The sequence below is a fragment of the Pithys albifrons genome, chromosome 23 (assembly GCF_047495875.1).
Source record: "Pithys albifrons albifrons isolate INPA30051 chromosome 23, PitAlb_v1, whole genome shotgun sequence".
NCBI classification, from domain to species: domain Eukaryota; kingdom Metazoa; phylum Chordata; class Aves; order Passeriformes; family Thamnophilidae; genus Pithys; species Pithys albifrons.
Window position 1 is genome coordinate 7,968,653 of NC_092480.1, and position 12,726 is coordinate 7,981,378.

Consider the following 12,726-nt stretch of genomic DNA (forward strand, 5'->3'; position numbering starts at 1 on the left):
GATGGGGCCCCATTAACCTGAGAAATGTAAAATTCGCTTTCTGTCCTGGCATCTTTTTTTTGGGAGTAATCTTTGGCCGTCTGGAATTCTGGGCTGAAAAAAGGCACGTACCCTGACCCACACCTGGCACACTCCGTCGAGCTTTGAGCCCAGGGAAAAGGTGGCTGCCTTGGGCTCTCAGGTGCCAATGATGGGGCCCCATTACCCCTAGAAAAAGGCACTATCACTTTCTGTGCTAGTACCTATTCCCTGGGAGGAATCTTGGTCCATCTGGAATTCTGGGTTGAAATACGACACTTTCCCTAACCCGCACTTGGCATGCTCCATCGAGCTTTGAGCCCAGGGAAAAGGTGGCAGCCTTGGACTCTCAGGTGCCAAAAGTGGGGCCGCATTAACACTAGAAAAATAACAATCGCTTTCTGTCCTGGCACATTTTCCCTGGGAGGAATCTTCATCCGTCTGGAATTCTGGGCTAAAAAACCCGCAAGTGGCACATACCGTCGGGCATTGCGTTAGGAAAACAGTGACAGCCTTGGCCTCTCAGGTGCCAATGATGGGGCACCATTAATCTTAGAAAAGGAAGAATCGCTGTCTGTCCCAGCACCTTTTCCCTGGGAGGAATCTTGGGCCGTCTGGAATTCTGGGCTGAAAAACGGCATTTTCCCGGAGACGCACGTGCCACGTTCCGTCGAGGTTTGAGCCCAGGGGAAAGGTAGCTACCTTGGGCTCTCAGGTGCCAATGATGGGGCCCCATTAACCTAGAAAAGGAACAATCGCTTTTTGTCCTGGCACATTTTACCTTGGAGGAATCTTGGGCCGTCTGGAATTCTGTGCTGAAAACCGGCATTTTCCCAGACCCCCACCTCGCCTGCACTGTCGAGCTTTGAGGCCAGGGAAAAGGTGGCAGCCTTCGGCTCTCAGATGTCAATGATGGGGCCCCATTAACCCTAAAAAAGGAACATTCCCTTTCTATCCTGGCACCTTTTCCCTGGGAGGAATCTTCATTGGTCTGGAATTCTGGGATGAAAAAAGGAATTTCCCGAACCCGCACTTGGCATGCACCGTCGAGCTTTGAGCCCATGGTAAAGGTGGCAGCCTTGGGATCTCAGCTGCCAAAGATGGGGCCGCATTAACCTTAGAAAAGGAACAATCGCTTTCTGTCCTGGCGAGTTTCTCCCAGGGAGAAATCATCGTCCGTCTGGAATTCTGGGCTGAATAAAGGCCATGTAGCACGCACCGTCAGGCTTTGAGCCCAGGGAAAAGGTGACAGCCTTGGGCTGTCAGGTGCCAATGAGGGGGCCGCATTTACCCTAGAACTGGAACAATCGCTTTCTGTCCTGACACTTTTTCCCTGGGAGGAATCTTGGTCAGTCTGGAAATCTGGGCTGAAAAAAGGCACGTACCCCGACCCGCACCTGGCACACTCCTTTGAGCTTTGAGCCCAGGGAAAAGGTGGCAGGCTTGGGCTCTCAGGTACCAATGATGGAGCCCCATTACCCCAAGAAAAGGAACAATCCCTTTCTGTCCTGGCACCTTTTCCCTGGGAGGAATCTTGGTCCATCTTGAATTCTGGGCTGAAAAAAGGCACTTTACCTGACCCGCAGGTGGCACGAACCGTCGATCTTTGAGCCCAGGGTAAAGGTGGCAGCCTTGGGCTCTCAGGTGCCAGTGATGGGGCCCCATTATTCTTAGAAAAAGCACAATGGCTTTCTGCCCTGGCACCTTTTTCCTGGGAGGAATCTTCATCCATCTGGAATTCTGGGATGAAAAACGGCATTTGCCGGACCCGCACATGGCATGCACCGTGGAGGTTTGAGCCCAGGGAAAAGGTGGCAACTTTGGGCTCTCAGTTGCCAAAGATGGGGCTGCATTAACCCAAGAAAGGGAACAATCCCATTCTGTCCTGGCATTTTTTCCCAGGGAGGAATCATCGTCCGTCTGGAATTCTGGGCTTAAAAAACAGCATGTGGCTTGCACTGTCCGGCTTTGCGGCAAAGGAAAAGGTGGCGGCCTTGGACTCTAAGGTGCCAATGATGGTGCCCCATTAACCCAGGAAATGTAAAAATCGCTTTCTGTCCTGGCCCATTTTCCCTGGAAGGAATCTTCATCCGTCTGGAATTCTGGGCTGAAAAAAGGCACGTACCCTGACCCGCACCTGGCACACTCTGTCGAGCTTTGAGCCCAGGGAAAAGGTCGCAGCCTTGGGCTCTCAGGTGCCAATGATGGGGCCCCATTACCCCTAGAAAAAGGCACAATCATTTTCTGTCCTGGCACATTTTCCCTGGGAGGAATCTTCATCAGTCTCGAAATCTGGGCTAAAAAACCCGCAAGTGGCACACACCGTCGGGCATTGTGCCCAGGGAAAAGGTGGCAGCCTTCGGCTCACATGTGCCAATAATGGGGCCCCATGATTCTTAGAAAGGGGACAATCGCTTTCTGTCCTGGCACGTTTTCCCTGGGAGGAATCTTCATTCATCTGGAATTCTGGGATGAAAAACGTCATTTGCCAAACCCGCGAATGGCATGCACCATCGAGGTTTGAGCCCGGGAAAAAAATGGCAGCCTTGAGCTCTCAGCTGCCAAAGATGGGGCTGCATTGACACTAGAAAAGGAACATTCGCTTTCTGTCCTGGCACCTTTTCCCTGGGAGGAATCATCATCCGTCTGGACGTCTGGGCTGAAAAACCAGCAAGTGGCTCACACCGTCGGGCATTGCGCCCAGGGAAAAGGTGGCAGCCTTGGGTTGTCCGATGCCAATGAGGGGGCCGCATTTATCCTAGAATTGGAAAAATCGCTTTCTGTCCTGGCACCTTTTCCCTGGGAGGAATCATCGTCCGTCTGGAATTCTGGGCTGAAAAACTGCAGGTTCCCGGACCCACACTTGGCACGCTCCGTCGAGCTTTGAGCCCAGGGAAAAGATGGAAGCCTTGGGCTCTCAGGTGCCAATGATGGGGCCCCATTAACCCACGAAATGGAACATACCCTTTCTGTCCTGGCACCTTTTCCCAGGGAGGAATCATCCTCCCTCTGGAATTCTGGGCTTTAAAAACTGCATGTGGTAGGCACCGTCAGGCTTTCCGCCCAGGGAAAAGGTGGCAGCCTTGGACTCTCAGGTTCCAGTGATGGGGCCCCATTAACCCAGGAAATGTAAAAATCGCTTTCTGTCTTGGCACCTTTTCCCAGGGTGGAACCTTCGTCTGTCCGGGAATCTGGGCTGAAAAACTACACTTTCCCTGACAGGAATGTGGCACGCTCCATCAAGGTTTGAGCCCAGGGAAAAGGTGGCAGTCTTGGGCTCTCAGGTGTCAATGATGGGTCTGCATTAACCCTAGAAATTGAACAATCGCTTTCTCCCCTGGCGCTTTATCCCAGGGTACAATCTTAAACCGCCTGGTATTCCGGGCGGATAAACGGCACTTTCCCTAACCCGCACGTGGCACACTCCGTCGTGCTTTGAGCCCAGAGAAAAGGTGGCAGCCTTGAGCTCTCAGGTGTCAAAAGTGGGCTCGCATTAACACTAGAAAAAGAACAATCGCATTCTGTCCAGGCACTTTTTCCCTGGCAGGAATCTTCATCCATCTGGAATTCTGGGCTGAATAACCCGCAAGTGGCATGCGCCGTCAGGCTTTGAGCCCAGGGAAAAGGTGACAGCCGTGGGCTGTCAGGTGCCAATGAGGGGGCCGCATTTACCCTAGAACTTGAACAATCGCTTCCTGTCCTGGCAATTTGTCCCTGAGAGGAATCTTCTTCCGTCTGGAAATCTGGGCTGAAAAACGGCACGTACCCTAAGCCGCACCTCGCACACTCCATTGAGTTTTGAGCCGAGGGAAAAGGTGGCAGCCTTGGGCTCTCAGGTGCCAGTGATGGGGCCCAATTACCCCTAGGAAAGGCAAAATCACTTTCTGTCTTGGCACATTTTCCCTGGGAGGAATTTTCGTCCGTCTGGAATTCTGGGCTGAAAAACGGCAGGTTCCCGGACCCGCACTTGGCACGCTCCGTCGAGCTTTGAGCCCAGGGAAAAGGTGGCAGCCTTGGGCTCTCAGGTGCCAATGATGGGGCCCCATTAAACCAAGAAATGGAACATACCCTTTCTTTCCTGGCACCTTTTCCCAGGGAGGAATCATCGCCCCTCTGGAATTCTGGGCTTTAAAAACTGCATGTGGTAGGCACCATCAGGCTTTCCGCCCAGGGAAAAGGTGGCAGCCTTGGACTCTCAGGTTCCAGTGATTGGTCCCCATTAACCCAGGAAATGTAAAAATCGCTTTCTGTCTTGGTACCTTTTCCCAGGGCGGAATCTTGGTCTGTGAGGAAATCTGGGCTGAAAAACTGCACTTTCCCTGGCACGAATGTGGCACGCTCCGTAGAGGTTTGAGCCCAGGGAAAAGGTGGCAGTCTTGGGCTCTCAGGTGTCAATGATGGGTCTGCATTAACCCTAGAAATTGAACAATCGCTTTCTCCCCTGGCGCTTTATCCCAGGGTACAATCTTAAACCGCCTGGTATTCCGGACTGATAAACGGCACTTTCCCTAAACGGCACGTGGCACACTTCGTCGTGCTTTGAGCCCAGGGAAAAGGTGGCAGCCTTGAGCTCTCAGGTGTCAAAAGTGGGCTCGCATTAACACTAGAAAAAGAACAATCGCATTCTGTCCAGGCACATTTTCCCTGGCAGGAATCTTCATCCATCTGGAATTCTGGGCTGAATAACCCGCAAGTGGCATGCACCGTCGGGCTTTGAGCCCAGGGAAAAGGTTGCAGCCTTGGGCTCTCAGGTGTCAATGATGGAGCCCCATTAACCCTAGAAAAGGAACAATCGCTTTCTGTCCTGACACCTTTTCCCAGGGAGGAATCTTAATCGGTCTGGAATTCTGGAATGAGAAAGGGCAATTTCCCGGACCCTCACGTAGCACGCATGGTCGAGCTTTGCGCCCAGGGTATAGGAGGCAACCATGGGCTCTCAGGTGCCAATGATGGGGCCCGATTAACCCTAGAAATGGAACAATCGCTTTCTGTCCTGGGAGCCTCTTCCCTGTGAGGAGTCTTCATCCGTCTGGAATTGAGGGCTGAAAAACGGCACTTTCCCGGACAAGAAAGTGGTACGCGCCGTTGATGTTTGCGCCCACAGAAAAGGTGGCAGCCTTGAACTCTGAGGTGCCAATGATGGGGCACCATTGACCCTAGAAAAGGACAATTCGATTTCTGACCTGGCACCTTTTCCCTGGGAGGTGTCTTCGTCCGTCTGGAATTCTGGGCTGAAAAATGGCACTTCCCCGGACCCGCAAGTGGCACGCGCCGTCGACATTTGCGCCCAGGCAAAAGGTGGCAGCCTTGGGCTCTCAGGTGCCAATGATGGGGCCCCGTTAACACTAGAAAAATAACACTTGCTTTCTGTCCTGGCACCTTTTCCCAGGGAGGAATCTTTGTCCGTCTGGAAATCAGGGTTCAGAAATGGCACTGCCCCAAACCCGCACAAGGTACACACCGTCGAGCTTTGCGCCCAGGGAAAAGGGGGCAGCCTTGGGCTCTCAGGTGCCAATGATGGTGCCCCATTACCCCTACAAAAGGCACAATGGCTTTCTGTCCTGGCACCTTTTCCCAGGGAGGAATCTTCATCGGTTTGGAATTCTGGTCTGAGAATCGGCACTTTCCTGGACCCGCAAGTGGAACGCACCATCGAGCTTTGCGTCCAGGGAAAAGGTGGCAGTCTTGGGCTCTCAGGTGCCAATGATGGGGCCCCATTACCTTTACAAAAAACACAATGGCTTTCTGTCCTGGCATCTTTTCCCTGGGAGGAATCTTCATTGGTCTGGAATTCTGGGCTCTAAAATGGCACTTTCTGGGACCAGCACGTGGCACGCACTGTCGTGCTTTGCGCCCAGGGAAAAGGAGGCAACCTCTGGCTCTCAGATGCCAATGACGGGCCCCCATTAACACTAGAAATGGAACAATCGCTTTCTGTCCTGGGAGCCTCTTCCCTGGGAGGAGTCGTCATCCGTCTGGAATCCTGGGCTGAACAGAGGTCTTTCTCTGACCTGCACGTGGCAGGCACCATCTAGCTTTGCGCCCAGGGAAAAGGTGGCAGCCTTGGGCTCTCAGGTGCCAACTAGGGGTCCCCGTTAACACTAGATAACTAACAATCGCTTTCTGTCCTGGCACCTTTTCCCTGGGAGAAATCTTCGCTGGCCTGGAATTCTGGGATGAGAAACAGCACATTCCTGGACCCGCAAGTGGCACGCACCGTTGAGCTTTGCGCTCAGGGAAAAGGTTGCAGCCTTGGGCTCTCAGGTGTCAATGATGGAGCCCCATTAACCCTAGAAAAGGAAGAATCGCTTTCTCTCCTGACACCTTTTCCCAGGGAGGAATCTTCATTGGTCTGGAATTCTGGAATGAGAAACGGCAATTTCCCGGACCCTCACGTAGCACGCACGGTCGAGCTTTGCGCCCAGGGTATAGGAGGCAACCTTGGGCTCTCAGGTGCCAATGATGGGGCCCGAATAACCCTAGAAATGGAACAATCGCTTTCTGTCCTAGGAGCCTCTTCCCTGTGAGGAGTCTTCATCTGTCTGGAATTGAGGGCAGAAAAACGGCACTTTCCAGGACAAGAAAGTGGTACGTGCCGTTGATGTTTGCGCCCACGGAAAAGGTGGCAGCCTTGAACTCTGAGGTGCCAATGATGGGGCACCATTGACCCTAGAAAAGGACAATTCGATTTCTGACCTGGCACCTTTTCCCTGGGAGGTGTCTTCGTCCGTCTGGAATTCTGGGCTGAAAAATGGCACTTCCCCGGACCCGCAAGTGGCACGCGCCGTCGACATTTGCGCCCAGGCAAAAGGTGGCAGCCTTGGGCTCTCAGGTGCCAATGATGGGACCCCATTACCTTTACAAAAAACACAATGGCTTTCTGTCCTGGCACCTTTTCCCTGGGAGGAATCTTCATTGGTCTGGAATTCTGGGCTGTAAAATGGCACTTTCTGGGACCAGCACGTGGCACGCACTGTCGTGCTTTGCACCCAGGGAAAAGGAGGCAACCTCTGGCTCTCAGATGCCAATGACGGGCCCCCATTAACACTAGAAATGGAACAATCGCTTTCTGTCCTGGGAGCCTTTTCCCTGGGAGGAGTCATCATCCGTCTGGAATCCTGGGCTGAACAGAGGTCTTTCTCTGACCTGCACGTGGCAGGCACCATCTAGCTTTGCGCCCAGGGAAAAGGTGGCAGCCTTGGGCTCTCAGGTGCCAACGATGGGTCCCCGTTAACACTAGATAACTAACAATCGCTTTCTGTCCTGGCACCTTTTCCCTGGGAGGAATTTTCGTCCGTCTGGAATTCTGGGCTGAAAAACGGCACTTCCCTGCACCTGCAAGTGGAAGGCACCGTCGAGCTTTGTGTCCAGGCAAAAGGTGGCAGCCTTGGGCTCTCAGGTGCCAATGACGGGCCCCATTACCCCCAGAAAAAGAACAATGGCTTTCTGTCCTGGCACCTTTTGCCTGGGAGGAATCTTCATTGGTCTGGAATTCTGGGCTGAAAACGGCTCTTTCCCTTACCCACGTGTGGCACACACCGTCGAGCTTTGCGCCCAGGGAAAAGGTGGCAGCCTTGGGGTCTCAGGTGCCAATGATGGGGCCCCATTACCCCTAGGAAAAGAACAATGGCTTTCTGTCCTGGCACCTTTTCCCTGGAAGGAATCTTCATTCGTCTGGAATTCTGGTCTGAAAACGGCTCTTTCCTGGACCCGCCTGTGGCACGCACCGTCGAGCTTTGCGCCCAGGGAAAAGGTGGCAGCCCTGGGCTCTCAGCTGCCAATTTTGGGGCCCCATTAACCCTAGAAAAGGCACAATGGCTTTCTGTCCTGGCACCTTTTCCCAGGGAGGAATCTTCGCTGGCCTGGAATTCTGGGATGAGAAACGGCACATTCCCGGACTTGCAAGTGGCACGCGCCGTCGACATTTGTGCCCAGGGAAAAGGTGGCAGCCTTGGGCTCTCAGGTGCCAAAGATGAGGTCCCATTACCCCGAGAAAAGGCACAATGGCTTTCTGTCCTGACACCTTTTCCCAGATAGGAATTGACTTCCGTCTGGAATTCTGGGCTGAAAAGCGGCCCTTTCCAAGACCCGCACAGGATATGCACCGTCGAGCTTTGCACCTAAGGGAAAAGGTGGCAGCCTTGGGCTCTCAGGTGCCAATGATGGGGCCCAATTAGCATTACAAAATACACAATGGCTTTGTCTCCTGGTACCTTTTCCCAGGGAGGAATCTTCATAGGTCTGGAATTCTGGGCTGAAAAATGGCACTTTCCCGGACCCGCAAGTGGAACGCTCCGTCGAGCTTTGCGCCCAGGGAAAAGGTGGCAGCCTTGGGCTCTCAGGTGTCAATTTTGGGGCCCCATTAACCCTAGAAAAGGCACAATTGCTTTCTGTCCTGACACCTTTTCCCAGGGAGGAATCTTCATCGGTCTGGAATTCTGGAATGAGAAACGGCAATTTCCCGGACCCTCACGTAGCACGCATGGTCGAGCTTTGCGCCCAGGGTATAGGAGGCAACCTTGGGCTCTCAGGTGCCAATGATGGGGCCCGATTAACCCTAGAAATGGAACAATCGCTTTCTGTCCTGGGAGCCTCTTCCCTGTGAGGAGTCTTCATCTGTCTGGAATTGAGGGCTGAAAAACGGCACTTTCCCGGACAAGAAAGTGGTACGCGCCATTGATGTTTGCGCCCACGGAAAAGGTGGCAGCCTTGAACTCTGAGGTGCCAATAATGGGGCACCATTGACCCTAGAAAAGGACAATTCGATTTCTGACCTGGCACCTTTTCCCTGGGAGGTGTCTTCGTCCGTCTGGAATTCTGGGCTGAAAAATGGCACTTCCCCGGACCCGCAAGTGGCACGCGCCGTCGACATTTACGCCCAGGCAAAAGGTGGCAGCCTTAGGCTCTCAGGTGCCAATGATGGGGCCCCGTTAACACTAGAAAAATAACACTTGGTTTCTGTCCTGGCACCTTTTCCCAGGGAGGAATCTTCGTCCGTCTGGAAATCTGGGTTCAGAAATGGCACTGCCCCAAACCCGCACAAGGTACACACCGTCGAGCTTTGCGCCCAGGGAAAAGGGGGCAGCCTTGGGCTCTCAGGTGCCAATGATCATGCCCCATTACCCCTACAAAAGGCACAATGGCTTTCTGTCCTGGCACCTTTTCCCTGGGAGGAATCTTCATCGGTTTGGAATTCTGGTCTGAGAATCGGCACTTTCCTGGACCCGCAAGTGGAACGCACCATCGAGCTTTGCGTCCAGGCAAAAGGTGGCAGTCTTGGGCTCTCAGGTGCCAATGATGGGGCCCCATTACCTTTACAAAAAGCACAATGGCTTTCTGTCCTGGCACCTTTTCCCTGGGAGGAATCTTCATTGGTCTGGAATTCTGGGCTGTAAAATGGCACTTTCTGGGACCAGCACGTGGCACGCACTGTTGTGCTTTGCGCCCAGGCAAAAGGAGGCAACCTCTGGCTCTCAGATGCCAATGACGGGCCCCCATTAACACTAGAAATGGAACAATCGCTTTCTGTCCTGGGAGCCTTTTCCCTGGGAGGAGTCGTCATCCGTCTGGAATTCTGGGCTGAACAGAGGTCTTTCTCTGACCTGCACGTGGCAGGCACCATCTAGCTTTGCGCCCAGGGAAAAGGTGGCAGCCTTGGGCTCTCAGGTGCCAACTATGGGTCCCCGTTAACACTAGATAACTAACAATCGCTTTCTGTCCTGGCACCTTTTCCCTGGGAGGAATTTTCGTCCGTCTGGAATTCTGGGCTGAAAAACGGCACTTTCCTGCACCTGCAAGTGGACGGCACCGTCGAGCTTTGCGCCCAGGCAAAAGGTGGCAGCCTTGGGCTCTCAGGTGCCAATGATGGGGCCCCATTACCCCTAGAAAAAGAACAATGGCTTTCTGTCCTGGCACCTTTTCCCTGGGAGGAATCTTCATTGGTCTGGAATTCTGGGCTGAAAACGGCTCTTTCCCTTACCCACATGTGGCACACACCGTCGAGCTTTGCGCCCAGGGAAAAGGTGGCAGCCCTGGGCTCTCAGCTGCCAATTTTGGGGCCCCATTAACCCTAGAAAAGGCACAATGGCTTTCTGTCCTGGCACCTTTTCCCAGGGAGGAATCTTCGCTGGCCTGGAATTCTGGGATGAGAAACGGCACATTCCCGGACTTGCAAGTGGCACGCGCCGTCGACATTTGTGCCCAGGGAAAAGGTGGCAGCCTTGGGCTCTCAGGTGCCAAAGATGAGGTCCCATTACCCCGAGAAAAGGCACAATGGCTTTCTGTCCTGACACCTTTTCCCAGATAGGAATTGACTTCCGTCTGGAATTCTGGGCTGAAAAGCGGCCCTTTCCCAGACCCGAACAGGATATGCACCGTCGAGCTTTGCACCTAAGGGAAAAGGTGGCAGCCTTGGGCTCTCAGGTGCCAATGATGGGGCCCAATTAGCATTACAAAATACACAATGGCTTTGTCTCCTGGTACCTTTTCCCAGGGAGGAATCTTCATAGGTCTGGAATTCTGGGCTGAAAAATGGCACTTTCCCGGACCCGCAAGTGGAACGCTCCGTCGAGCTTTGCGCCCAGGGAAAAGGTGGCAGCCTTGGGCTCTCAGGTGTCAATTTTGGGGCCCCATTAACCCTAGAAAAGGCACAATTGCTTTCTGTCCTGACACCTTTTCCCAGGGAGGAATCTTCATCGGTCTGGAATTCTGGAATGAGAAACGGCAATTTCCCGGACCCTCACGTAGCACGCATGGTCGAGCTTTGCGCCCAGGGTATAGGAGGCAACCTTGGGCTCTCAGGTGCCAATGATGGGGCCCGATTAACCCTAGAAATGGAACAATCGCTTTCTGTCCTGGGAGCCTCTTCCCTGTGAGGAGTCTTCATCTGTCTGGAATTGAGGGCTGAAAAACGGCACTTTCCCGGACAAGAAAGTGGTACGCGCCATTGATGTTTGCGCCCACGGAAAAGGTGGCAGCCTTGAACTCTGAGGTGCCAATGATGGGGCACCATTGACCCTAGAAAAGGACAATTCGATTTCTGACCTGGCACCTTTTCCCTGGGAGGTGTCTTCGTCCGTCTGGAATTCTGGGCTGAAAAATGGCACTTCCCCGGACCCGCAAGTGGCACGCGCCGTCGACATTTGCGCCCAGGCAAAAGGTGGCAGCCTTGGGCTCTCAGGTGCCAATGATGGGGCCCCGTTAACACTAGAAAAATAACACTTGCTTTCTGTCCTGGCACCTTTTCCCAGGGAGGAATCTTTGTCCGTCTGGAAATCAGGGTTCAGAAATGGCACTGCCCCAAACCCGCACAAGGTACACACCGTCGAGCTTTGCGCCCAGGGAAAAGGGGGCAGCCTTGGGCTCTCAGGTGCCAATGATGGTGCCCCATTACCCCTACAAAAGGCACAATGGCTTTCTGTCCTGGCACCTTTTCCCTGGGAGGAATCTTCATCGGTTTGGAATTCTGGTCTGAGAATCGGCACTTTCCTGGACCCGCAAGTGGAACGCACCATCGAGCTTTGCGTCCAGGCAAAAGGTGGCAGTCTTGGGCTCTCAGGTGCCAATGATGGGGCCCCATTACCTTTACAAAAAGCACAATGGCTTTCTGTCCTGGCACCTTTTCCCTGGGAGGAATCTTCATTGGTCTGGAATTCTGGGCTGTAAAATGGCACTTTCTGGGACCAGCACGTGGCACGCACTGTTGTGCTTTGCGCCCAGGGAAAAGGAGGCAACCTCTGGCTCTCAGATGCCAATGACGGGCCCCCATTAACACTAGAAATGGAACAATCGCTTTCTGTCCTGGGAGCCTTTTCCCTGGGAGGAGTCGTCATCCGTCTGGAATTCTGGGCTGAACAGAGGTCTTTCTCTGACCTGCACGTGGCAGGCACCATCTAGCTTTGCGCCCAGGGAAAAGGTGGCAGCCTTGGGCTCTCAGGTGCCAACTATGGGTCCCCGTTAACACTAGATAACTAACAATCGCTTTCTGTCCTGGCACCTTTTCCCTGGGAGGAATTTTCGTCCGTCTGGAATTCTGGGCTGAAAAACGGCACTTTCCTGCACCTGCAAGTGGAAGGCACCGTCGAGCTTTGCGCCCAGGCAAAAGGTGGCAGCCTTGGGCTCTCAGGTGCCAATGATGGGGCCCCATTACCCCTAGAAAAAGAACAATGGCTTTCTGTCCTGGCACCTTTTCCCTGGGAGGAATCTTCATTGGTCTGGAATTCTGGGCTGAAAACGGCTCTTTCCCTTACCCACATGTGGCACACACCGTCGAGCTTTGCGCCCAGGGAAAAGGTGGCAGCCTTGGGCTCTCAGGTGCCAATGATGGGGCCCCATTACCCCTAGAAAAAAAACAATGGCTTTCTGTCCTGGCACCTTTTCCCTGGGAGGAATCTTCATTCGTCTGGAATTCTGGTCTGAAAACGGCTCTTTCCCTTACCCGCCTGTAGCACGCACCGTCGAGCTTTGCGCCCAGGGAAAAGGTGGCAGCCCTGGGCTCTCAGCTGCCAATTTTGGGGCCCCATTAACCCTAGAAAAGGCACAATGGCTTTCTGTCCTGGCACCTTTTCCCAGGGAGGAATCTTCGCTGGCCTGGAATTCTGGGATGAGAAACGGCACATTCCCGGACTTGCAAGTGGCACGCGCCGTCGACATTTGCGCCCAGGGAAAAGGTGGCAGCCTTGGGCTCTCAGCTGCCAAAGATGAGGTCCC